The sequence below is a fragment of the Bubalus kerabau genome, chromosome 5 (genome assembly GCF_029407905.1).
Source record: "Bubalus kerabau isolate K-KA32 ecotype Philippines breed swamp buffalo chromosome 5, PCC_UOA_SB_1v2, whole genome shotgun sequence".
Classification (NCBI taxonomy): domain Eukaryota; kingdom Metazoa; phylum Chordata; class Mammalia; order Artiodactyla; family Bovidae; genus Bubalus; species Bubalus kerabau.
In genome coordinates, this window is record NC_073628.1 from 68,906,637 (window position 1) to 68,933,616 (window position 26,980).

The window sequence follows — 26,980 nt, forward strand, 5'->3', positions numbered from 1 at the left end:
CACTCAATCATTTACCCTAGACATTATACACTGTGAAAGAAAAATATATAGACTTTTAAATTTTATAACCTGTTCTCTGGCTTTGAACGGTTTGCTAATCATAGGAGACCAAGAAAAGAACAACAAAAAACTGCAGCATAGTCAACCCCAACAAATTTTCATATTCTCCTATTATGTGTTTTGGGTTTGTCATCATTTTTGTTGTTTAGTTGCTAAGTCGTGCCTGATTCTTTTGTGACTCCATGGACTGTAGCCCTCCAGGCTCCTCTATCCATGGTTTTCCCCAGGCAAGAAAATTGAAATGGGTTTCCATTTCCTTATCCAAGGGATCTTCTTGATCCAGAGATCGAACTCAGGTCTCCTGCATTACAGGCAGATTCTTCACCACTGAGCCACCAGGGAAGCCCATTTAAGGTTAGGGTTGGTACAACATGATTAGTTCTATCTAATAGAACCAGTATACCTCCTCTACCTCGCTCATCCTCCCCCACAACATTCTCTCTCAGAGATCCCAGGTGCCAGGTTTCATAGCCTCAAGACGGTGGAGAACTGCTTCAGTGAACTCTGCCTGTGATGTAAACAAGACATTAAAGTCTTATATTAAATCACTGAGACCTTCAGATTGAATGCTCGCACAGCACAGCTGGGTTTCAAAGTAGAAATGAAAATGACCTTATAAAGTTATAAAGCAGACTACTGCTTGATTTCAACAGTAAGAAACAGGGTTTAAAAATACTTTGATCAATAAAGGCACAGTAAAATTTCTTTTGCCAATGTTGAGATTAAGGATATAGCTATACCCATCTATTTTTTCCAGATAGTCACAAGGTAGTTCCTTTTAAGTTGAAAAGTGTTATAGAATTAAGCAGAAAAATAAAGTAATAGAGAACAAAGTCATCAAAGTGGGCACTGGCATGTGGAATTGACCTAAAATAAATATATTAATGGCTTCAAAAATTTTTGCAGGGAATGTATTTCCAAAGAAACCATAGCCTTTGCTTAAAATCTTTTGACTATTTGGGATTTAAAACAACTCTTTAAGTACCTCAAATTTTAAAATCAATCAATGACTCTGTCTTTCTAAAGTTTTAGGACAGAGTTGAAAAAGTAAAACAGACTTAATCGTAAGAGTAGATGAACTTTAGATAAAGCTGTCATTCCGAACAAGACTCCTTCGTCAAAATCAGGACCATAATAAACAATGAGTGGAAGGAACCCTGATACTCAGGATGGGAAAGTCCACATGAAATTTGGAAGTCCGTATCCCCTTGAACTCTCTGTGCCTGTAGAAGTGATACAGCTCCCAATCCCTCCTCACTTCTTGAGTAAGAAATTTCCTCTCTTGCTTGAGAAAACATAAATAAAAAGGTTTCCTTACAAGGAATTGCTTTTGCCTTTTTCAATGTCTGCCTACACTTGTCCTCCGGGCCACCAGACCTACAACTAGGGTCAAATTGTAACATGACTCAACTTGGTAAATGCTCACCTAGCTAAACTGACTGTCTAATACAACATCTGCAGTCCATGGGGTTGCAAAGAGTCGGACACGCCTGAGCGACTGAACTGAACTGAATACAATATCTAGGATTTTTCTCTGAGTGTCAAACTAGTATATATTACTGTTTTACAGAGATACTCAAATTCAGCACATCTGAAATAGAATTTATTTTCCCCTTAATGCTCCCTTTAGAAATACTGATCAGAATATGGCATTTGTGTTTTTTGAGTTTTTTTTTTTCCCACTTAGAGTTTTACCAGTCACTGATACTCAGCATACCACTTTTGTAAGAACTCTGAACACAGACAACTTGAGTTCAGACTCCAGCTCCCATATCTTTGAGTCTCAGCTTTATCTATATAATAACTTCACTATGAAAATTAAATATAAATATATGTAAATACTTACACCTACACCTGGAACATGAAAGTGTTCAATAAATGCTAACCATGTTTGTTATTACTTAAAATAGGTACCAGAAAATTTATAGCCGAACTCTATAGTAGCTATCATTTACTGGATATTTTATCATGCTTTAGTTAATTGCATAATAAAGTAATCTGAAATTAACAGGAAGCACTTTAATGGTGAAATGATCAAGGCATCTCCCTTAAATCATGAAGACTATTAAAATGCTTATTCATATTATTACTATTTAGCATTTAAAAAAATAAATGCTTGACCCTGAAATAAATGATGAAAGGAGGGGTGGGTGGGGAAAAGGTATATATTGGAAATAAAGAGAAGGTTAACACTATTTGCAGATCATGTGATTATTTATCTATCTAAAATAAACCAAACAAAAATAGCTGGTAAAATGAGAAATAAATTTAATTAGAGAATAAATTAAAATAATAAATTACAAGTTTTAAAAATAAAGTTTTATACATAAAGGAATATTCAGGTAGAAAAATTAAGATGGGAAATCTTCAAAGCAGTATTATGCTGGTACAGGAAGTTATTTCATTTTGTAGAGAAAAGTGGATATTTCCATAAAAGATACTGATAAAGGTGATTAATTTACTATAAAGAGAATCATCAAAAACATTTCATTGTTAAAAAAATCATTATGCTTGTGCTTAGTCGCTCAGTTGTATCTGCTTCTTTGCAACATTTTGGACTGTAGCCTGCCAGGCTCCTCTGTTCATGGGATTTTTCAGGCAAGAATACTGGACAAGGGTGTCATTTTCCTCCTCTAGGGGATCTTCCCTACCCAGGAATTGAACCTGCATCTCCTTTGTCTCCTACATTACAGGCAGATTCTTTACCTGCTGAGCCACAGGGTAGACGTTCCACATATTTGTACAAATATATATTTGTTTTTATCTGACTTACTTCACTCTGTATGACAGTCTCTAGGTCCATTCCGGAAACAGAAACACAGACATAGAGAATAAACAGTATGGATACTAAGAGGGGAAGGGAGGTGGGATGAATGGGGAGATTTGGATTGACATTTACACTACCATATATAAAATAGATAACTAACAAGAACCTACAGTATAGCACAGGGAACTCTAAATGCTCTGTAGTGATGAAGAGGGGATATATTCACACGGGTGGCTGATCTGCTTTGTTGTTCAGCAAAAACTAACACAATATTGTAAAGAAATTGCACTCCAATCAAGAAATCATACATTTTAACAACAAAAAAGTAAAAATCAATCTGGCTAGTAAATGACCTTCTAAGAATAATACGGAAAGCATAAACTAAAAACATCCAAAACTGATCATTTTAAATATATATTAGCATTATTTAAGAAATAATGCTAAATAACACATGATGTTTAGAATGTTTTAGTGTCAATACTAATAATTAAGATCTCTTATATTAATAATTAAGATCTCTAAAACATTGATAAGAAATAGGAAGATGCTCAAACAAAAGTTATAAGTAATTCATAAATACTTACACATGTATATAAAACTAAGACAAATATATAAATGAAGCACAGAACTGGAAGAGTGTGAAGAAAAAGCTATTAATTAATAGTACCAAGAGGGATATCAGTTACAATGGGGTTTCAGAGAACTGGTAAAATGTCATATAATCTAAAAATACAAAAATTCTTAGAACTCAAAAAGATTAATTTTTTTCAGCAATTTTTTTTAAAGAAAGCCCACTTATTTTTATTTTTAATTCAAGAATAATTGCTTTACAATATTGTGTTGGTTTCTTCCATATATCAACATGAATCAGCCATAGGTATACAGCCTCCCACCCCATCCCACCTCTCTAGATTGCTACAGAACCCTGGTTTGAGTTCCCTGAGTCATATAGAAAATTCCCACTGGCTAGGGCTACCCTGATAGCTCAGTTGGTAAAGAATCTATCTGCCTGCAATGCAGGAAACCCTGGTTCAATTCCTGGGTCAGGAAGATCCACTGGAGAAGGGATAGACTACCCACTCCAGTATTCTTGGGATTCCCTTGTGGCTCAGCTGGTGAAGAATCCATCTGCAATGTGGGAGACCTGGGTTTGATCCCTGGGTTGTGAAGATCCCCTGGAGAAGGGAAAGGTTACCCACTCCAATATTCTGGCCTGGAGAATTTCATGGACTGTATAGACCCTGAGGTTGTAAAGAGTCAGACACGACTAAGTGACTTTCACTTTCACCTTCACTTTACATATGGTAGTGCATGTTTCCATGCTACGCTCTCCATTTGTCCCACCTTCTCCTTCCCCCTATCCAATGTCCATAAGTCTGTTCTCTATGTCTGCGTCTCCACTGCTGCCCTGCCCTGCAAATAGGTTCATCAGTATCATCTTTCTAGATTCAATATATATGGGTTAAAATATGGTATTTGTTTCTCTCTCTGACTTACTTCATTCACCCTGTATAATAGGTGCTAGGTTCATCCACCTCATTAGAACTAATTCAAATGTGCTCCTTCTTATGGTTGAGTACTATTCCTCTGTATATATGCACCGCAGCTTCTTTATCCATTCATCTGTTGATGGACATCTAGGTTGCTTCCACAGCGTAGCTACTGTAAATAGTGCTGCACTGAACACTGGAGTATGTGTGTCTTTTTCAGTCATGATTTTCTCAGGGTATATGCCCAGCAGTGGGATTGTTGGGTCATATGGTAGTGTTATTTCTAGCTTTTTAAGAAATCTCTATACTGTCTTCCATAGTGGCTGTATCAATTTACATTCCCACCAACAGTGCAAGAGGGTTCCCTTTTCTCCACAACCTCTGCAGCATTATATTATTTGTAGATTTTTTGATGATGGGCATTTTGACCTATGTGAGGTAATACCTTTTTATAGTTTTGATTTACAGGTCTCTAATAATGAGTAATATTGAGCATTTTTTCATGTGTTTGTTCGACATCTGTATGTCTTCTTTGGAGAAATGTCTGTTGAGGTCTTTTGCCCATTTTTTGATTGGGTTGTTTGTTTTACTGGTATTGAGTTGTATTAGCTGCTTGTGTATTTTGGAAATCATTCAAACATATTGATTACCTTGAAGATTGTACCAGTTTATCCTGAAATGGAATACATAGCTATCTTTGAAATGATTATGTAGAAATACATTTAAAAATAAAAAGGACATTTTATATTATATTGCTAATTAAAGATCACATTCTAGTAAACTACGTGCAGAGTATAATCTTAACTTTGTAGGAAAAAAAATATGTATATTTAGAGAAGAGGAGGGCAAATTAACCCACTCCAGTATTCTTGCCTAAAGAATCCAATGGACAGAGGAGCCTAGTGGGCTCCTGTCTATAGGATCGCAAAGAGTCAAACATGACTGAAGCGACTAAACACATAGAGAAGTCTAAAAAAACCTTCACCAGCAGTCTAAACTTATTTATCTCTGGTGGTAAGTTACTGTTTGTGTTACTTTTTTATTTATGTTTATCTCTCTTTTCTAATTTGTTTTGTATAGTGGGCCCACTTTACATGGGCTAAAATAAACTAAATTCTATAATAAATAACTTTCATTTGTATAGTATCACTTCATTTTTTCATTCTTACATGATACATTCTTATATCTTTTCATTGTATTGTAAACTTATTGGTTAAGCAATTCCTTCATTATTATTGTTACTGATAAATGTTTCACAGATTGGAAATTGTGCTAAAAGTGGAAGTTCCCAGTGAAAGAAGTGCATCTTTTATAAGGTTTTCATTAAAATGACTTATTCCTGCATGAATGTGACATAATATGCTTTTACAGAAACTTAACATTAAAAAAGCAACTTGAAAGTATTTTGTAGAAAACTTCAGGGGAGATTTTTGTAAGTAATTCAGCATATGGCTATCCATAAAATCAATGTGTTTGTGTGCTTGTTGCTTCAATCATGTACAACTCTTTGCAACCCTATGGACTGTAGACTGCCAGGCTCCTCTGTCCATGGAATTTTCCAGGCAAGAATACTGGAGTGAGTTGCCGTGCCCTCCTTCTAGGGATCTTTCCAACCCAGGGATTGAATCCAAGTCTCCTGCATTGCAGAATCCACCTGCAATGCAGGAGACCCCGGTTCAATTCCTGATTGGGAAGATCCACTGGAGGAGGGATAGGCTACCCACTCCAGTATTCCTGGGCTTCCCTTGTGGTTCAGCTGGTAAAGAACCTGCCTGCAATGTGGGAGACCTGGGTTCAATTCCTGGGTTGGGAAGATCCCCTGGAGAAGGGAAAGGCTACCCACTCTGGTATTCTGGCCTGGAGAATTCCATGGACTATATAGTCCATGGGGTTGCAAAGAGTCAGACACAATTGAGTGACTCTCACTTTCACGTCATTTTCACTCTTTACCACTGAGCCACTGGGGAAGCCCCTAAAACCAATGGCTTCCCTGAGCTTGATTACATGCTTCAACACTGTGCTAAATTACAGACTGAAATAAAGATCATCAAAAGAACTGTGAACTCCATGATAGGCAGAATATATTTATTAATATCTGAGTTTCCATGACTTAGTACATGGGGTAACACACAGCGTGTGCTAATTCATTATTTGTTGAACAAATAAATGACTTCATGATTTTGGAAGAACAATACAATCATGGTTCATCTGCTCATATGTTATGAAGATCATGGGCTGGTACTTCAAATGGATTTAATGCTACACTATCAGAAAAATCATAATTAGGATATTTAGTATGAAGTTACAAAAAATGTCTATGTTTTTCTTAAAAGATGGATATTTTTATTAAAATGCAGTCAAGTCCCACAGTTCTGCTGACCAGAAGCATAACTAAAAGCAACAACTTAAGGTATCTTAGTCAATTTAAGCAGAATGACTCAAAGAATGTTCTAAATACTCTTATTCGAAGCCCCATATAGATTTTGTCAATAATAGCTGCGTCTTCAATGGTTTTCTAGTAGTTGCTTAAATCAATCAGCATTACATAATACCCAGGCACTTCACTGATACAATTTGGACTTTAAATATATAAATGATGTGTATCTAAGTCCTGAACTATAAGGGACATTTTGAGCTTCCCTGGTGGCTTAGATGGTAAAGCGTCTGCCTGCAATGCGGAAGACCCGGGTTTGATCCCTGCGTTGGGAAGATCTCCTGGAGAAGGAAACGGCAACCCACTCCAGTACTCTTGCCTGGAAAATCCCACGGACAGAGAAGCCTGATAGGCTAAGTCCATGGGGTCACAAAGAGTCGGACACGACTGAGCAACTTCACTTTCACTTTATGTAAGTTAAGTATTCCAAAGCAACATTGTCAAATGTTCTTTCAGTTCACATCTCCATCACTTCTATAATATATTAAACTCCATCCTACAATTAACAATGACATGGTTATAGAAAACAGTAACAAGTTATTTTTTAAAAGAACATTTTTCCAGTTTACATTGTTGGCACTCTCTTCTACTACCTCCATTCTCTTGGACCACTCTCTCAGGCAGAGCTACTCCATTTGTATTCATGGACTTTGCAGCTAACAGTCTGCACTTGTACATTTCTTCACATGGATGCCCTTGAGCACTGAAATTGCTTGTTTGTGAAAAGCCAAGAATGTGTGCATTTTTTGTGCTTTTGTTTTGTTTTGCTTTAACCCAGCTTCATCCCCTCTGCCCTCCCCAAACCACCCCCCAACCCTGAGAGTGACTGTAGCCAAATATTGACAGTTTGGAGATTAAAAATCCAGGTCCTTTTCCTGTAGGCAGATAAACTTTAAGATATACTTTACATGTAAGAACATCCTGAAGGATCAGCTTGAGTCTGGAACTTCATCAGAAATTCCAGCTTTGTTTCATATCTTCCTTTCCTGATTATAGTAATGTCATGCTTAAACATATATATATAGCTTTACGTATACAAAGGGAATCTATACTACACACTTAACCTAAATGTTTTTCCAGAAGTACCTTTTAATTTAGTGTTTTGGGGTAGTATTTCATTATAGTTTTCTCATGATTTTATAATAAAATATATATTTGAGTATCCTCATATCCTACTGGGCTCTGGCTGAATCTTCAGGGCATGCCGAGCCTATGATTATTAACATGTCTTCAAACTTTTATTCTTATCTTTCATTCATATTATAGCTCTTATGTACAAATAAGATCCTTGCTCTGAAGTCAGTAGTCAAGATGGCTGTTATGCTGAAGTGATAAGGTTTAACTTAAATATATATGTGTGTATATATATATATATATATATATATATACTTGTTTTGTGTGTACATATATATACTTGGTTTGAAGAAAATGTTCATTTTCATCCTTATTATTCGAAAAAATATAAAATCATTTTTTGTAATTTGCTTTCCTTACCCTAAACTAGACTGGGCTGATTTATATCTTACTATTTTCACATGAAATAACCACGCTAGTCAGCATGTTCAGATGTTTCGAAAGTCTTAATTTAATTTCTTTTACTTAAAAATCTGACAAATATACACCCAGTTATATGGAAACTAACAGAAACTATAACAGAAACAACTAACAAATTAGTAAGTATATAGTAAAATAAAAGTTTTATTTAAAAGTTAAACAAAAGAAGACATGATCTTTTTGATGATTATTTAAAAATTTATGCAAATACAAGCAACTACGAACAAAAAAGCCTACAGTTTCTAAAAATTGTTCCCAATATCTAATGTTAAATACTATAAAATTATTTTATATTTAAATTAAGTAATAAAATATTTATTTTAAATAAAATTTTAATATTTTAAGTAGTTTTTATGTGGGGTCTTGATCCCACAGGTAGGTATTGGTGAACCTCTTTTACCTAAAATTCCACTAAAATTAATTGAGCAGATTAAAGACTTGTTCAAAAGTAGTACAGCATTGTGGTTCAGAATGCATGATGTAGACATGAGTGCATATTTTAACCTAAAGGCAAATCACAGAATCTTTCTTTCCAAAGTTTTCCACAAATTTCTACAAAGTTAGTATACTTTATAGTGTTTCTAAGGTATAGCTCCACATTCTACACTGTTTTCTTTTCCATTATGAAGCAGGAAAACTATGTAGGCATAATTGAGGAGAATTAGGGCATTTCATGTATGGGCATTAATGTTTATACTTGCCCTTATTTGTCTATCCTAGAATTGTTATAGAATGCTTACCATATTGTATATTCTATAGTTACTGTGTACCATTTTTATAGCTTCATGTAGCTTACATCCTAAAGAGTGAGCAGAAATGTAATAAAATAAAAAATTAAAATTTTAATTAGTGATCTAAATATTGCTAAGTTAAAGAATGAGGATAGCAACCTGATTTACTTAGGATGATCAATGAGTATTTCTTTTAGTCTCATCTAAGTGGAGACTACGTCAAGGCTGTATATTGTCACCCTGCTTATTTAACTTATATGCAGAGTACATCATGAGAAATGCTGGACTGGAAGAAGCACAAGCTGGAATCAAGATTGCCGGGAGAAATATCAATAACCTCAGATATGAAGATGACACCACTCTTATGGCAGAAAGTGAAGAACAACTAAAAAGCCTCTTGATGAAAGTGAAAGTGGAGAGTGAAAAAGTTGGCTTAAAGCTTAACATTCAGAAAACGAAGATCATGGCATCCGGTCCCATCACTTCACGGCAAATAGATGGGGAAATAGTGGAAACAGTGTCAGACTTTATTTTTCTGGGCTCCAAAATCACTACAGATGGTGTCTGCAGCCATGAAATTAAAAGACACTTACTCCTTGGAAGGAAAGTTATGACCAACCTAGATGGCATATTCAAAAGCAGAGACATTACTCTGCTAACAAAGGTTCATCCAGTCAAGGCTATGGTTTTTCCTGTGGTCACGTATGGATGTGAGAGTTGGACTGTGAAGAAGGCTGAGCACCAAAGAATTGATGCTTTTGAACTGTGGTGTTGGAGAAGACTCTTGAGAGTCCCTTGGACTGCAAGGAGAGCCAACCCGTCCATTCTGAAGGAGATCAGCCCTGGGATTTCTTTGGAAGGAATGATGCTGAAGCTGAAACTCCAGTACTTTGGCCACCTCATGTGAAGAGTTGACTCATTGGAAAAGACTCTGATGCTGCGAGGGATTGGGGGCAGGAGGAGAAGGGGATGACAGAGGATGAGATGGCTGGATGGCATCACTGACTCGATGGACATGAGTCTGAGTGAACTCCGGGAGTTGGTGATGGACAGGGAGGCCTGGTGTGCTGCGATTCATGGGGTCACAAAGATTCATACACGACTGAGCAACTGAATTGAACTGAAGTGGAGATTTGAAAGATGGTTAGGGACTAACTTCAATGAAAATACACAGAAGAGTATGTAAAAAGGCCCTGAGGCAAGGAGAAGTTTATGGTTGACTGCATGTAGGGAAAGGAACATCAGTTGAGACTGGAGAACTGAGAATGTATAAGACTACTGAGGACCTTGTAGACTATGATAAGAGAATTGTCTTTATTCTTCAATAAATTGAGATTTTCTAAAGAAGTTTAAGCAGTAGACAGACATTTAAGTGGTACTTATCTAAGGATGTCACTGTCATTATTACATACATATGCCCTCCCTGTTGAGCTTCCTTCTGCACCTCTCCCCGCCAGGGTCATCACAGAGTGCCAGTCTCGGCTCACATTGTTGTATGGCAGAAACCAACATAACATCATAAAGCAATTTACTTCCAATTACAAAATAAATTTTAAAAATATGGAATGATTCTACAAATGCTTTGTGCAAGTAAAATCTTTCCTCATTAAAAAAAAAAAAGTCACTTTGGTTGCTGTGTAAATGGGTAAAGATTAGATTTCTGAGATCTAGTTAGAAGTGTCCTCTGAAGGCCAATGGCAGAATTGATTTTTCAGATACAGAGATTACACAATTTAGAATCACTATTACTTAATTTTGAAGAAGGCAAGTTCATGTAAAGGCAATGTATAATAGCTTTTCACTGCAGGCAAGTGGTAGGTAGTGATGCCACTAGGTGATAGAGGTAAGTTGGGGAGCAGAAACCAAGAGTTCACCTTTCAGAAATGCTATTTTTTTGTGTGTGATATCAAAGAGATATCCAACTTGAATATTCTAGAATGTATCTTAGAAGTCATGGCAAAAGATATAAATGTGTCAATCATCTACTTGTCAGTTCAGTTCAGTTCAGTCACTCAGTCGTGTCCGACTCTTTGTGATCCCATGAATTGCAGCATGCCAGGCCTCCCTGTCCATCACCAACTTCCGGAGTTCACTCAGACTCAAGTCCATCAAGTTGGTGATGCCATCCAGCCAAGTAGATGTTATGGAAAGTGAAAATGAAAATCGCTCCTTCGTGTCTGACTCTTTGTGACCCCATGGATTTCCATGAAATTCTCCAGGCCAGAATACTGGAGTGGGTAGCCGCTCTCTTCTCCAGGGGATCTACCCAACCCAGGGATCAAACCCAGGTCTCCCAAATTGCATGTGGATTCTTTACCAGCTGAGCCACAAAAGAAGTCCAAGAATACTGGAGTGGGTAGACTAAACCCAGGTCTCCTGCATTGCAGTTGGATTCTTTACCAACTGAGCTATCAGGAAGGTCTGTAGATAGTATATAAAGATGTAAAATGATAACCATTTTGGGAAAAAAAAATTTAAAGTAGGGCCACGTTTGAGCCTTTATTTAGGCCAACGTATAGGGAAAGACTTGGCAAAGAATCTTGGAAATGTTGGCCCGAGAGATGACAAGAAATACATGACAAATGGCTGTCAGAAGGCCAGAAAAGGAACTCTTTAAGATAGTAAGCAGCTCATTGTGAAGAGTGATGATGGAAATGTCCTGGGTTTACCAACACGGAAATTATTATTTTTTTAATATTTATTTATTCGGCTGCACTGTATCTTAGTTGCAGCGTGTGGGATCTACTTCTCTGATAAGGGATCGAACCTGGGCCCCCTGCTTTGAGAATGGTGAAGTCCTAGCCACTGGAGCACCAGTTCCTAATACAGAAAATCCTAATACAGAAGTTCCTAATACAGAAATTATCAATTGATGAGTAAGATGATGAGTTTATAGCAAAAACACAACTTCAGTGGTGGAGTAGGAAGGAGTAAAGGGAAAGAGAATCACAAAGTGGGAGATGAAGGGGTATGTGGCTTTAGAAGAGGTTTTTAGATATTTTGCTTTTGTTTTTTATTTTTCTATGTTCAGTGAAAATAATCAAGCATTATTCTGTGCTCTTCTGATTTTTCCAGTATAGTCTGTCCTCAACTCCTAAAACTGATACTTTATTTCTCAGTCAGACTTCAAATGTCTACTCTCTCCCCGTAAGGCTCTTAAATTCCTTATTTTAAAAGTTCCTAAGTTATAACAGGAAATCATATACCATCACTATTTTTTCATAGACTTAATTCATTATTTTAAAATGTTTTAGATCTATGATAGTACAGTGCAAGAAAAGGCACGGGGGAAATTGGGGGTATAAAAAGGCATATCAAATTGCTCTTACTCTTTGAAGCTCAAAGAGAAAAATATATAAATCAAAAATTGCAATATAATCTGAGGACCAAGAGCAGAAGATTAAATATTTTAAGTGCTTTCAATTTTATTTTTTAAATTTTAGCAAAGGTTCAACAATGGAGCCAAAATGACAATGAAGAATAGGATTGATTTGTTGAGAGAACATAGGACTTTCCCACCAGAAGAAATGGCAGATGTAGAGGTCTATTTGTATGAAAAAGCAGAACATACTTATAAAATGCAGACTGAGTGACACGTCTGGAAATTAAGGTAGTAATGCAGAGGTTGGAAAGATAATCTGAGACCAATAATAAAAACCTTTATAGCTAAAATGATCTCAGCTGATAAGTGGGTTATGTAGAAGTTTGTTTCAAGAGGGAATAAAGGTGTGAGGAGGAGAATCAGTGCTCTTTTATCTCCCCAGTGTCTAAATTTTTTAAGCAGAGGAATGGAATGATCATATATTCAGTTTGGAAAGGTAATTTTGACAGCAGAGTTGAGAATATTTTATGAGATGGAAAGACTGAAGGCAAACTGTTAGGAGTTCATTTTATCAGTTCATAAAATAGCTAATGGAGGCTCAAACTAAAGTATTGGCAGTGAGAATAAAGAGGAAGGTGAAATTTTGAGAGGTATTTATGAACTAGATTTAACAGACCTTTCTGACAAATGAATAAGATGGTAAGGGTGAAAGGAAGTTGAGAATTCAATAAAATGTAAGAAACATTCACCTACAAGACTTATGCTAGTTGTTTTCATATACATTTTCTCATATGCATGTCCCAGTGTCTCTGGAATGTAGATGTTTATCATCCTTGCTTTATAGGTGAGTGTACTAAGGTCTGGAAAGGGAAGATCATTTGCTCAAGATTTTATGGTTAGCAGTTGCCAGAATCAGTGGGGCTTCCCAGGTGGTGCTAGTGGTAGAGAAAGCCTGCCAATTCAAGTAGATGTAAGAAATGTGGGTTCAATTGCTGGGTTGGGAAGATACCCTGGAGGAGAGTACAGCAACCCACTTCAGTATTCTTGCCTGGAGAATCCCATGGACAGAGGATCCTGATGGGCTTCAGTCCACTGGGTCGCAAAGAGTTGGACACAACTGAAGGAACTTAGCATGCACGCAGAATCTGTACTTGAACTCCAGTTGTTCCATTCATCTCCACCTAGCTTGGTTCCTCATTCTACTTTTTCTCAAGGGCTACAAATCTGGCTAAATAACACTGAGAGTAGTTTCAACACATTTTGAAGCAACAAAAATATGCTTATAGACTCCAAAGATGACTAAGTGCTCTGATAATAACTTGCTTTTGTATAGTCGTTCACAGTATTCAAAACACTAAAATATATAGATTATAGGTCCCTTATGTAGGTCCCCTATGTAGAACCTTCAGTTTTCCAACTTTCAAAGATGTGAATGTATGTTTGCATGTCCAATCATGTAAGTCAGTTCATGTGTCTGGCATACACTGTCACATGGGTGCACCCTCTACAGGTGGTTGTCCTTTTGTGTTCAGTACTATTTTTTATTTTGCTTTTGTGTATTATTTTTGTGAAAAGTATTATAAATCTATTACAGTACAGTACTATATAGCCAATTATGTTAGTTGTGTATCTACACTAACTTGGTTGGACTTACAAACAAATTGGACTTAGGAACGCATTCTCAGAATATAGCTCGTTTGTAAGTAAGGGACTTATTGTATCTTATTTGAGTCTCGGCACAGCCTTGCAGATAAAGAAGGCAGATTCCAGATGAGGATGCTACTCTTGACCTACTTGCCAGCTCTTTAGTCCCCATCACACTTTCTTTATCTTAGTCCATCACCACTGGATATTGGAATAATAAAAAGTTTCACAATTTTCTTGTGAAACCTGAGAGCTGCAGAGAGACTTAGAAGGTATCAAGTAAAAGTCCCTCATTATAGATGATGAAAATTTGACCTGCTGAAAAAAAGTGATTCACATAGACTGAACTCAGATTTTCTAATCTTCTGTATCCTTTTTTATAGTGTGCAGTCTCTTTCATTAAAAATCATCCCTAACTTTGCTTTTAATAGCAGTGCTAATAAATTCTAGAGTCCTTCTCCTATTTAAGATTTGCCTCTTAAAAGGGGGGCAAGTTTATTTTACTAATAGAAATTAAATGTTTTCATTTTGAGAGTAAAACTGTTCTCTAAAAAAATACAGAATTATGATTTTGTTTCATAAAAATGTAGGTTCTATGTAGTAATCTGCTAAGGAACTTAAATGAATTAATAACTAATAAATGACTACTATTAAAGCCCAAGAAAATACCAATTAGTCCATAAGCCCACTTGGTTGCTGGGGTAATTGTACTTATTTTGATCTTTCCCTGTTTACACATTTGATTTGGTTTTCGGAAACTATTTCAAGGTAAGTTTATTGTTTTTGAGATGGTTTGCACACTCATTTAACTAAATTACAACCTTTGAAGCTTTCTCATTTTAAATCAGATATATCATTAGCAAGGTAAACTAATGAGGACCAACATATATAGCATCCAATGTACTGATTTCATTTTTCCTGAAGAAAATTTTGCTTGAGAATTTGTATCTGTTTAACCTATTTATTGAAATTTATGAGTTTTATTGTCTAGATATATTTACAGTAAAATAATTTTCTATACTGTAGTTTCAATGGGTATATTTCCATTTGTAATTAGAGACAAAGTTTGCATTTATATTTATTCAGCATTGTTGATAGCTTCAGGGGAAAATGCCCTTTTTATATCAGTGGATTAAGAAAACAAGTTATTTTAGAAGTAACACTTTTGCTCAGCCTCCACTCATTCAACAACAGCAGCTCACGGTTTGCTTTCAATCTCATTTTAGATTTCAACAGGATTCAGTATGTGTATGAATTTCTTTCACAAATTGCCTTTTTTGAGTGAAACTGATTTCTGTGAGTAGTTGTCAAATGTGACATTTCCTGCCATTTTGCAAAAGTGGAAATTGTTCACTAGGGATGGAAAACTCTTTGGTAAGTTAAAGTTCAGAAATTGGTGTGTTGAAAATCAGGCCTTCAATGCATGTCTTGGGAGAATAAGTTTAAGGATGTCTGAGAACTTTTCTTCTCATGAAATAGGAAGATAAAAAAGTTTCTAAACATCATTTCCCGTATCTTAGGCAACACATATTTAAGCAGCTTTTCTCATTTATTTCTAGCAAGTAGGCCATCTAAATTACACAGACACTATATCTTCCTTCAGCAGTAAACAGGCTATTCTAATCACCTTTGATTGCCTACGTTTGCTGAAAAGAGATTTTTTTTTTTCATTTATAGCACACTATTTCTGGTCTCTTTATTTTTATTACTTAACAGACTCATTAAAATATTGATCTTTATTTATAAGCTAGCATTTCAGACTAACAACACCATAAAACAGAAAATCTCTTCTTCCTCAGTTACTAAGTGAAAATTGTGACTAAACATATATAATATCATTTTGATAATATATATTTATGATTAAAACATAATACTTAAGGATGATCATACCTATAATATTTAGAACATAGAGGGAAGATGAAGATTAATGAAAAACATTATCTAAATGTATTCATATACAATAGACTATTATTCAGTCACTAAAGACAATAATTACATGAAATTTGAAGCAAAACAATTAGCTGTAAAATTTATATATTCTGTGACTTCAAATAATTAAAAAACAATATACCAGAAAAATTTGGATGAAAGCATAATCATAATTTAGTAGTATTCAATGCTAACTGATAGGATTATGAGTGATTTTTATGTTTCTTCATGTATTATGGAGTGAATGTAACTCCTTGAAATTCAATCAGAAATCAACAGAAGTTTTAAAATAATGAAAAGCAAAATATCCAAAAAAACCCATAAATCAATGCCTTCCTTTCCTTTCCATTTTCCAATTCAAAATTTACAATTTTAGATGACATCCACGGACTGATAAATCTCAATTTGGATCCATTCTCTGAAATTCAAACAACCAATTTGTCACTCCAACATGCATGTCTAATAGGTATCTGGTATGCAACACACACACACTTGAGCCCCTGGTATCCCCTCCATAAAGCTCTTAAAGTCTTGCCTTTTAAAGAATTGAATTAAGGTCAATTCAATTCTTCCAGTTGTTCCAGCCAAAAGAGTGGAATCACTTGTTTCTACACATTTCTCATGTTTCTTATCCAGCCCATCAGCAAACATTCATTGCTCTATTTTTAACATAAATGACAGGGTGAAAACGCCACACCATTCTCAAACCCCCATGGATTATAGACTAGCCTCCCATCAATTTTGCCTTTACATTCTCTAGTCTAATCTGAATAGAGTAGCCACAGACATAAAGTATGACTCAGTTCATGTAAATGTATGCATTTCTGTGTCCCTGAGAGTACAGCCCAGGTTCTTACTATAACTCAGAAGAACCTACATAAATCGGGCCTCATTAAGTAAGTCAGAAAAAGAAAAACAAATATCATATGCTAATGCACATATGTGAAATCTAGAAAAATGGTACAGATGATCTTATTTGAAAAGCAGAAATAGAGACACAGATATAGTGAATAAATATATTGACATCAAGGGGGGACTGGGAAGTGGGATGAACTGCGAGATTGGGACTGACATATATGTATGTGTTTACACATACTCCTATGTGCAAAATAGATAACTAATGAGAACCTATTGTATAGCTCACAGAACTTTACCAAATGATCTGTGGTGACCTAAATGAGAAGGAAATCCAGAAAGAGAAAATATATGTATGCATATAGCTGATTCACTTTGCTGTACAGTAGAAACTAATAACACTGTAAGCAATTGTACTCTGATACAATTTTTTAAAATACCCTACATAAATCTGGGCTCTAATTTTGATTATGACTTTGTTTCCCACAATTCTCTATTTCATTCACTCCACACAAGACACACTGAGCACCTTGTTACGCCAGCAGACTAGATGTTCTGCTTTAAGATCTTCACTGACTTGTCCCTCTGCCTGGAACTCTGTACACTCAAGGTGATGGCCAGTATTATACATTAACTTGGAGAGTCTACAGTTTCCTGTTAACCAAACATTAAATTATGTGCTGCTATGAACAAATTTGAATTCCTTGAAGAAGAGAAAGGCTACCCACTCCAGTATTCTGGCCTGGAGAATTCCATGGACTATAGTCCATGGGGTTGCAAAGAGTCAGACATGACTAAGTGATTTTTCTCTTCACATGAACGAATTTGTAGAGGAGATTAAAAGCCCGCAATCAGCTGACCTTAAGTAAGAGAGATTATTCTAGATAATCTGAGTGGTCTGGATTCAAGAAGCTAAAAGACCTTAAGAGGAGAGCTGAGACAACCCAAAAGAGGAAATTCTGCTGTGGAAAGCAGCTTCAGCTCATGCACAGAAGTTCTAGACCACCCTTTCTGATGGTCTGCCTACTGATTTCAGATTTTCCGAGTCAAGCTCCATAATGACAGAAACCAATCCCTTGCAATAAATATCTTTTTTATTGGAATATAATTGGTTTACAATATTGTGTTGGTTTCTGCTGTACAATGAAGTGAATCAGCTCCATGTGCATATATAGATAAACAGCCTCCCTCGTGAGTGTCCCTCCCACCCCTCTAGGTTTTCACAGAGCACCAGGCTGAGCTTCCTGTGCTTTATAGCAGTTTTCCACTAGCGATTTTACACATGGTAGTGCATATATGTCAATCCCAACCTCCCAATTCGTCCCACACTCTCCACCTTCCCTGAGTCCACATGTCCATTCTGTATATCTGAGTCTTCATAGGTTATCACTCCCAGTTTTCCCTCAAAATATGGAGAACTGGAGAACAATTATACCAAAAATTATCCCTCAAACTAAAGAACAATTATACCAAAGAAGCTTTCACACTTTTGCAAAAGTTCTAGGGCCCACAACAGATTTCTCTACCTGGGGGTATGGCAAAGGGACTTAGAACCCCCAGGGAATTTGACTTTGAAGTCCAGTGGGATGTGATTACAGAACTTCCCCAGAATTGGGGAAACAGACTCTTGGAGGGGAAAAAATTAAAAACCTTGTGTGCACCAGGAACCAGGAGAAACGAACAGTGACCCCACAAGAGACTGAGACAGACTTGCCTGTGAGAGTCCAGAAGTCTTGAGTGGAGACACAGGTCACCAGTCAAGGGCACTGAATACAATAGTCCTGGGAGCCACAGTGATCTGACATAACTCCTTTTGAAGGAGGTCACCATTACCACCATTACCCTTACCACAGTTTTGTTATGTAGTTAAAATAGGAAAAAGGAGTCCAAAATGGTGGTGGCTAAAAGACAATGAAGGGAAAAGCCCCAAAAAATAGAAAATGGAAGGTCCCAGAACCAGAGTGAGAGTCTCAGGTAAAACAAACAGCCCTCCTGGCTACCCCAAATTACATAGGGCAGACTTGGGGGGAGGAGACAAATGTATAAAAGAAGGAAGCCTAGAAGGATTGAGACCTCTCTTCTCTTGGTCTTTTAGGTCAGCCTGCCCTCACTCCTCAAGGGTGTACTATCCTTTATTTTTCCTAATAAAACTGAGTTATAACACGGGTCTGTCTGTCACTTCAAATTTTTGCTTCAGCGAGACAGGACCGAAGAAATTACACACTCCCCAACATCCATATCTCAGTCATGGCTCTTTGAGACCCCATGGACCACAGCACATTAGGCTTCCCTGTCCTCTACCATCTCCTTGAGTTTTCTCACACTCATGCCCATTGAATCAGTGATGCCCTCCAACCATCTCATCCTCTGTTGTCCCCTCCTCCTTTTGCCTTCAATCCTTCCCAGCATCATGGTCTTTTCCAATGAGTTGGCTCTTCACATCAGGTGGCCAAAGTATTGGAGCTTCAGCTTCAGATCAGTCTTTCCAATGAATATTCAGGGTTTATTTCCTTTAGGATTGACTGGTTTGATCTCCTTGCTGTCCAAGGAATTCTCAAGAGTCTTCTCCAACACCACAGTTCAAAGTCATCAATTCTTCAATGGTCAGCTCTCTTTGTGGCCCAACTCTCACTTCCATACACGACTACTGGAAAAACCGTAGCCCTGACTAGATGGATCTTTGTCAGCAAAGTAATGTCTCTGCTTTTTAATGTGCTGTCTAGGTTTTGAGAGGGTAACAGGCAGGAAGGCCAGGGGTCTCCAAATGGAGAAAATATGCTGCAAGTGTCAGACATGTTCTCTCTCTCTCGTAAGTGGCAGGAGGAAACAAAAAAGTGTTAGGAATTTTCCCTTTACTATACAAATTAAAAAAGAGGTTTCTCTTGAATTCTGTGTGGAGAGGAGGACACCTGACTCCACCTGAACTTAACTTTTCTCAAGCCTTGAGCTAAGCAATGTGTTTTTCTTATACAAATGCTTTTCTTAAGTTATGTTAATGAACTATGTATTTACCCTAGACTCTGTCTTTCTTTGAGTCCATTCCATTTAAGACTCAGAACCAATAAGGGCTCAGCAAACCAGTATGTTTTACTCATACATTGTTCTCCTAATCTATGTTAATGAAACTATATATTTACTTGGAAACCTGCCTCTCTTCAAGATTCATGTCAATCATTTTATGGCCCAGGATGACTTACCTGGTGCCAATGTTATCTCAAAATGCATGTTGTGGCTGAGGGGCCTGGTGCCACTTTGAGTTTGAGACATCTTTCTATAATTAACAGCTTGCTAGTAGCTATATAACATATGGCTAAAGAATAGCAAGGGGGCACTCTTTCTGCCCCCTTCCAATATCTATGTCAGAAGCTTTCTCTCTTTTATACTTTAATAAAACTTTATGACACAAAAGCTCTGAGCGATCAAGCCTCTTCACTGGCCCCAGATTGAATTCTTCTCCTCTGGAGGCCAAGAATCCCGGCATCTTTCATGGCTCAGCAACACCTTTCAGTTTGTCATAGCTTTTCTTCCAAGGAGCAAGCATCTTTTAATTTCATGACTGGAGTCACCATTCACAGTGATTTTGGAGCCCAATAAAATAAAGTCTGTCACCGTTTCCATTGTTGCCCCATCTATTTCTCATGAAGTGATGGGACAGGATGCCATGATCTTGCTTTTTTGAATGTTGAGTTTTAAGTCAGCTTTTTCACTCTCCTCTTTCACTTTCATCAAGAAGCTCTTTAATTCCTCTTCACTTTCTTCTATTAGGGTGGTATCATATCTGAGGTTACTGCTATTTCTCCCAGCAATCTTGATTCCAGCTTGTGCTTCATCCAGCCCAGCATTTTGCATGATGTACTCTGCATACAAGTTAAGCTAGCAGTGTGATAATATATAGCCTTGATGTACTCCTTTCCCAATTTTGAACCAGTCCGTTGTTCCATGTCCAGTTCTAACTGTTGCTTCTTGACCTGCATATGGATTTCTCAGGAAGCAGGTAAGGTATTTGGTATTCCCACCTCTTTAGGAATTTTCCACAGTGTGTTGTGATCTACACAGTTAAAGGCTTTAGCATAGTCAATGAAACAGAAGTAGATGTTTTTCTAGAATTCCCTAACTTTTTCTATGATCCAATAGATGTTGGCAAGTTAATCTCTGGTTCCTTTGTCTTCTCTAAATCCAGCTTTTACATCTGGAAGTTGTTGGTTCATATAACATTGAAGCCTAGCTTGAAGGATTCTGAGCCTTACTTTGCTAGCATGTGAAATGAGTGCAACTATGAGATAGTTTGAACATTCTTTGGCATAGCCCATCTTTGGGATTAGAATAAAAACTGATCTTTTCCAGTGGCATATTGAGTGGAGTATCAATCTTTTAGGATTTGAAGTAGCTCACCTGGAATTCCAACACCTCCACTAGCTTTATTCTTAGTAATGCTTCCTAAGACCCACTTGACTTCACACTCCAGGATGTCTGGCTCTAGGTGACTTATCACACTGTTGTGGTTATCCAGGTCATTAACATCTTTTTTTCTTTTATATAGTTCTTCTATGTATTCTTGCCACCTATTCTTAATATCTTCTGCTTCTGTTAGGTCCATACTGTTTCTGTCCTTTTTTGTGCCTATCTTTGCATGAAATGTTCCCTTGGTACCTCTAATTTTCTTGAAGAGATCTCTAGTCTTTCCCATTCTATTGTTTTTCTCTATTTCTTTGCATTGTTCACTTAAAAAGGCTTTCTTATCTCTCCTTGCTAGCCTCTGGAAGTCTGCATTCAGATGGGTATATCTTTCATTTTCTCCTTTGTCTTTTACTTCTCTTTTATCAACTATTTAAAGTCCTCCTCACACAATCATTTTGTCTTTTATCTGTAGGTGTATGTATTTGGTCATCCTGTATGAGGTAGCATGATGGGTTATTCAGGTAGATGACAGAAGCCAGGATAATTTCCTAATTTTTTGGATCTGTGAAACCCACGATGACTCAGTTAACTTCCTAAAGACTGCTTCTCTATTGTGAGTAGCTAACAAAGTTATTGTAGTGAGTGAAGTAGTGAAAGTGTTAGTTGCTCAGTAGTGTCCAACACTTTGCAACCCCATGAACTGGAACCCGCCAGAATCCTCTCTCCATGAAATTCTCCAGGCAAGAATACTGGAGTGGGTTGCCATGCCCTTCTCCAGGAGATCTTCCTGACTCTGGAATCAAACCCAGGTCTCCTGCATTACAGGCAGATTCTTTACCATTTGAGCTACCTGGGAGGCCCACTGTAGTGAGTACATCACAATATATGGGGCAATATTAGGGCTTCCCTGGTGGCTCAGAGGTTAAAGCATCTGCCTGCAATGTGGAAGACCTGAGTTCAATCTCTGGGTCCGGAAGATCCCCTGGAGAAGGAAATGGCAACCCACTCCAGTATTCTTGCCTGGAGAATCCCATGGATGGAGGAGCCTGGTGGGCTACAGTCCACGGGGTTGCAAAGAGTTGGACATGACTGAGCAACTTCACTTTCACTTTCATATTTATATCACAATATATTGGGATGCAATTATACACAGTACATATAGTATAAAACATTATTAAAAGTATTAATAATTTGGGGATATTAATAAATATTTCATTTAATAATTAATTTCACATTATATATTCTAACAGGGTAATTTACAATACAATATATTGTCTTTAAAATTAATGTTAATAATATGTCTGCTACAAATAAAAATGTGTTCAGTAAGTACTTAAGGTTCATACCTGAAAATATTTTAGTTTAATCTGAGATTTACAAAAACATGTTTTCTATTTTAAAACTTATTAAGTGCAGTTTATGTTTAGATAAAATGTTTTTTTTTTTTTAATGAATCTTGGGTAAGAGCTTTATCCACAAAAACTATACTGAAACAAGGGAGACAATGACAATTCATAGTGTCTTCATCTGTCATAAACACTGCCGTTTTCTTTATTGTCATTTGGGATGAGACTTCTGAAACCACTATCAAAAAATCAACTTCATTGCACCATCTTCTATGGTTTTCATCATTTCCCTAGGAATCAGTTTCTCTCTCTCTTACCTCCTGTCTCTCACCCACACACATATACACATATGTAATACCAAGTCACAATTTTGTGCATATAACAACTGCTCTGGGTCAGAAAAGGAAAAAAAAAAAAATCCTGAACTTAGCTTCAGCTTAATGGCAGAACTTATAAATACATCTCACATCCCAATAATGTTTAAGTGTTATTTTGCAAGCACAAGTAGTTTCTGTGATTACTCTAACTCTAGCCTGGAAACATAAAAATCAGAAGTGATTTAGATGTTCTAATTCCAGACAGTAATACTGGAAAATATGTTTATGAAACAAGATATTCTAAATTATGAAGAAAATTTTATATGTAAGTCAAATTCAGTTGAATTTCAGAGTAAACATCAGATTGCATTTCCTAAATATACACAGAAAAATGTGAAATTATTCAAGCTAAGCTCTAATTCAAAATCCTCTCCAATTTATTGTCAATAAAATAAATCCTATACAACAACACAAAATACACGATGGCTAAAATATACACTTCTTGGGCCAACCCTAATTTAATTCACTGTTTTTGTTAAGTAAAGAAATACATGTTAGAATACTTTTTGAAATTCTACAAGGTAATGCAAGCTTTGTTGTCCAATATTCAATTTATTATGGTCTGAATTAGTTTAATATGAATATCTTAATAGAATGTTTTTAACAACACGTGGTAACCACTTTATTAAATTGAAAGTGCTGATGTGACCAAAGCTTACGAGAATGTCTGTGCACTTATGACAAGAATAAGTTGTTATGACCATTTTGAAAATATCTACCATTTATAAACATACTCTATGATCCAACAAATTTACTTTTAAGACCTGGAGCCATCTCCTAGTTAGCACCTTCTTCCCCTCCACCTCCCTCCTACCTTCCACCCTCCCCCCAACAGCCCCCCCAAAAGAAAAAAAATCCACACTTGTTGCGGTAGAGAGGTTGGAATCCTCATGGTAAGAGCTTACAATTTCAGTTGCTTCTTACTTGCTCAGTTGTGTTCCTCTCTTTGCAACCCCATGGACTGTAGCCTGCCAGACTCCTCTGTCCATGGAATTCTCCAGACAAAAATACTGGAGTGGGCTGCCATACCCTCCTCCAGGGAATCTTACTGGCCCAGGGATTGAACCCACATATCTTGTGTCTCCTACATTGGCAGGTGGATTTTTTACCACTGAGCCACCTGGGAAGCCCCATGGCATCAATTAGATTGCACTTATAACTGAATGGTATTACTAATTTTAAAAGAAAAATAAAATGGTAATGTGTTGAAGAGTCCTTTCAAGGCCTTGCCATCCTTTTTAGCATGGACATCCCATAAAATAAAGGGTAACATCTAGGGGAACACTGAAGATAGACTGGAAAAGTCATCCTTCACATTGAAACCTAAATCTGCCCAGAATATTTCAGCAGACATTAATAAATTTACAACATATCTCCTATCTGCTGTCATTATCTACTGTTTTCTGTATTAGTAACACGTGTAAGGGTTAAGAGTCTAATGGAGCTAGTAGCATTTAGCAACATCTAAACTTTAAACTAAGTCCTTTACAAGAGTTTCAAATACCAAATGTATTTTTACAAACCTCACTATATTGATTGGCCAGCTTGCCAGTTTTGAAGAGAGCCCTCATATCTGACTCTTTGTGATTCCATAGACTGTAGCTGGCTATTCTCTGTCCAAGAGATTTCCCAGGCAAGAACATTGGAGTGAGTTGCCATTTCCTTCTCCAGGGGATCTTCCTGACCCAGGGATCAAAACTAGGTCTCCTGCATTGGCAGGCAGATTCTTTACCACTAATGCCACCTGGAAAGCCCAAGCTTTAAACTTAGCCCTTTACAATAGTTTCAAATACTTTTTTTTTTTTTTTTGAACCTTACTATATTATTTGTCAATGCAGGAGACATAAGAGACACGGGTTCGATCCCTAGGTCAGGAAGATTCCCTGGAGGAGGGCGTCACAACTAACTCCAGTATTCTTGCCTAGAGAATCCTATGAACAGAGGAGCCCAGCAGGCTGCAGTCTTAGCATCTCACAGAGTTGGACACAAGTCAAACAACTTAGCACACAAGCACATATTGGTTGGCTAGCTTGCCAATTTTGAAGACAGCTCTGTTTTATATACATATTCTTAATATGGATTTAAAAATTTTTAATTACGGTATAGTTCATATTGTAAATATCTTTTTACATGTTACTATAGGGGAGCCTGGTGGGCTGCCGTCTCTGGGGTCGCACAGAGTCAGACACAACTGAAGCGACTTAGCAGCAGCAACAGCATAGTTCATATATTTTATTTTAAGCCCATTTTTCTCTTTAAGCAAATGTTATGGCAAAAGAACCCACCATCCCTCCAAGGTATCAGTCCCTTCAAAGGCCAGGCTGTAAAGATAATGATGATATAAAAATCAGAGGTGTCACAGAAAGTTTAGAGGGCTCAAATTTACTACTGGGAATTCGAAAGCAGAAATCTAACTCTTCTTTCCTAGTGATGAGCAGAGAGCTAAAAATATACCTGCTAGATACAGAACAAATGTTGTTTAAAGCAGACTGGAAAGGCTTTTCATGATCCTGTAACCTACGAGTTAAAAATTCTGAGCTGCTGCTTCCAGGGAATATGAAATAGTATCACCCAGTGTTATCACGGCAAATACATTCTCATTTGCACTCCAACAAGGAAGTGTATTCTCACATTCAAAGGATTTTTTAAATGGCCCTCCCGTCACCGGTGAGCTGGCTCTGGTGATCACGCAGACCCAGCGTCCTCGGGTAAGATCAAGAGATAGAAGTGCAGCATCAACTGGCACTTCCATGAATACATCCAGCAGGCAGGAAGTATTCTCTAAGAACCCGAGTGACTTATAAGTACATTAAAGAGGAAAGAAAAAAAAAAAAATTCAGACAAATATAAATTAGACACTGAGTCAAAAGGGCTTCCAGTTAAAGTAAATGCTACCCCCTCCCCTTTCAGAGTCTGCTGTTAAAAGAGCAAGCTCAGGAGTCACACAGCTTGGGTTCTGATTCAGACTGTGACATCGTGTGACTGTAGAGGTCCAAGGCCCAGCAGGAATCAGAGAGCAGGCTTTAAAGGGTTTCACTGAAGGGAATGTACAGAGAGCTCTATTTTCAGAGACGCAGGCGAGGTTAACCAACAAAAATGGCAGGGCAGCCCTGGGCGAGCAACAGCGAAGCAGGGCCCACCTTGACCGGAAGAAAAAGTGGAGGATCCGGTGTAAGACGTTACCAGGACCCAGGGCTTCGCAGGTGGCTCAGTCAGTAAAGAGTCTTCCTGCAACGCTGGAGACCTGGGTTTCATTCCTGGGTGGGGAAGATCCCCTGGAGAAGAAAATGGCAACCCACTCCAGTATTCTTGCCTGGAGAATCAAGGGTCGCACGAGTCTGACACGACTTAGCAACTAAAACATAATCGGGACCCAGGTAAGGCTGGAGAGGCCACGAGCAAGCACGCACACCAAGAGGAAGGCCACGGCCAGACTGACAGCCCAGCAGGAAAGGGGGACCGACAGCCCCACTGCCCGCTCCTTCTACTCCTGTTCCACCAGCGGCCACCCACAAAGCCTGTTAACAATTCTCAGGAAATAAAAACAGAATGTGGATAAGAAAATAAAGTCTAACCTTTGTCTTCTCCTTTGTGCTTACTCGAGTTTCCCTGGCTCACAGAGTAGTACGTGCAGAGGTTCCAGACTTGGTCACTTCCTGGTGCGAAATGGCTGCTTGGCTTGGGCGTGTGCAGATGCCACTCTCCACATTCGGATCTGGGGCGCGAGCCACACAGCTGGACTCCCTACTTGAGCACGCTGGTTCCTCCCCATCCACAACATCCCTGTAAAGCAGCCCCTTCCCCGACCCTGCCAGAAGAGCAGGGTCCTCTAGAGCCCAAGTTCACACCTCTCCAACTCTCCAGTCAAAAAATGACGCCTGCCTTTGCTTCTCCATCCAACTCCATCTCATTCTTTTGGCTCAAATGACCCTTCACAGAAGAACAGAAGACAGAAGGACTGTCTTGGGAGGGTCAGTAACAGAGACATCTCTCAGTTGCAGCAAACTGAAAGCCAGATGCCAAGAGATTCTGAGTGATGCAGTTCAGGGAGACATGCCTCCTGGGCAGAACAG

The 26,980-nt window shown here is 37.6% G+C and overlaps 1 long non-coding RNA gene across 1 annotated transcript in view; it reads right to left on the reverse strand.

Moving 5' to 3' along the window:
• LOC129652835 (uncharacterized) overlaps positions 1-26,592 on the reverse strand; it is an 87,926-nt gene extending 61,334 nt beyond the window's left edge. The window contains exon 1 of the long non-coding RNA XR_008714804.1: positions 26,483-26,592. This is a non-coding gene — a long non-coding RNA (uncharacterized LOC129652835). The remainder of the gene's footprint in view (positions 1-26,482) is intronic.
• Positions 26,593-26,980: the final 388 nt, after the last annotated feature.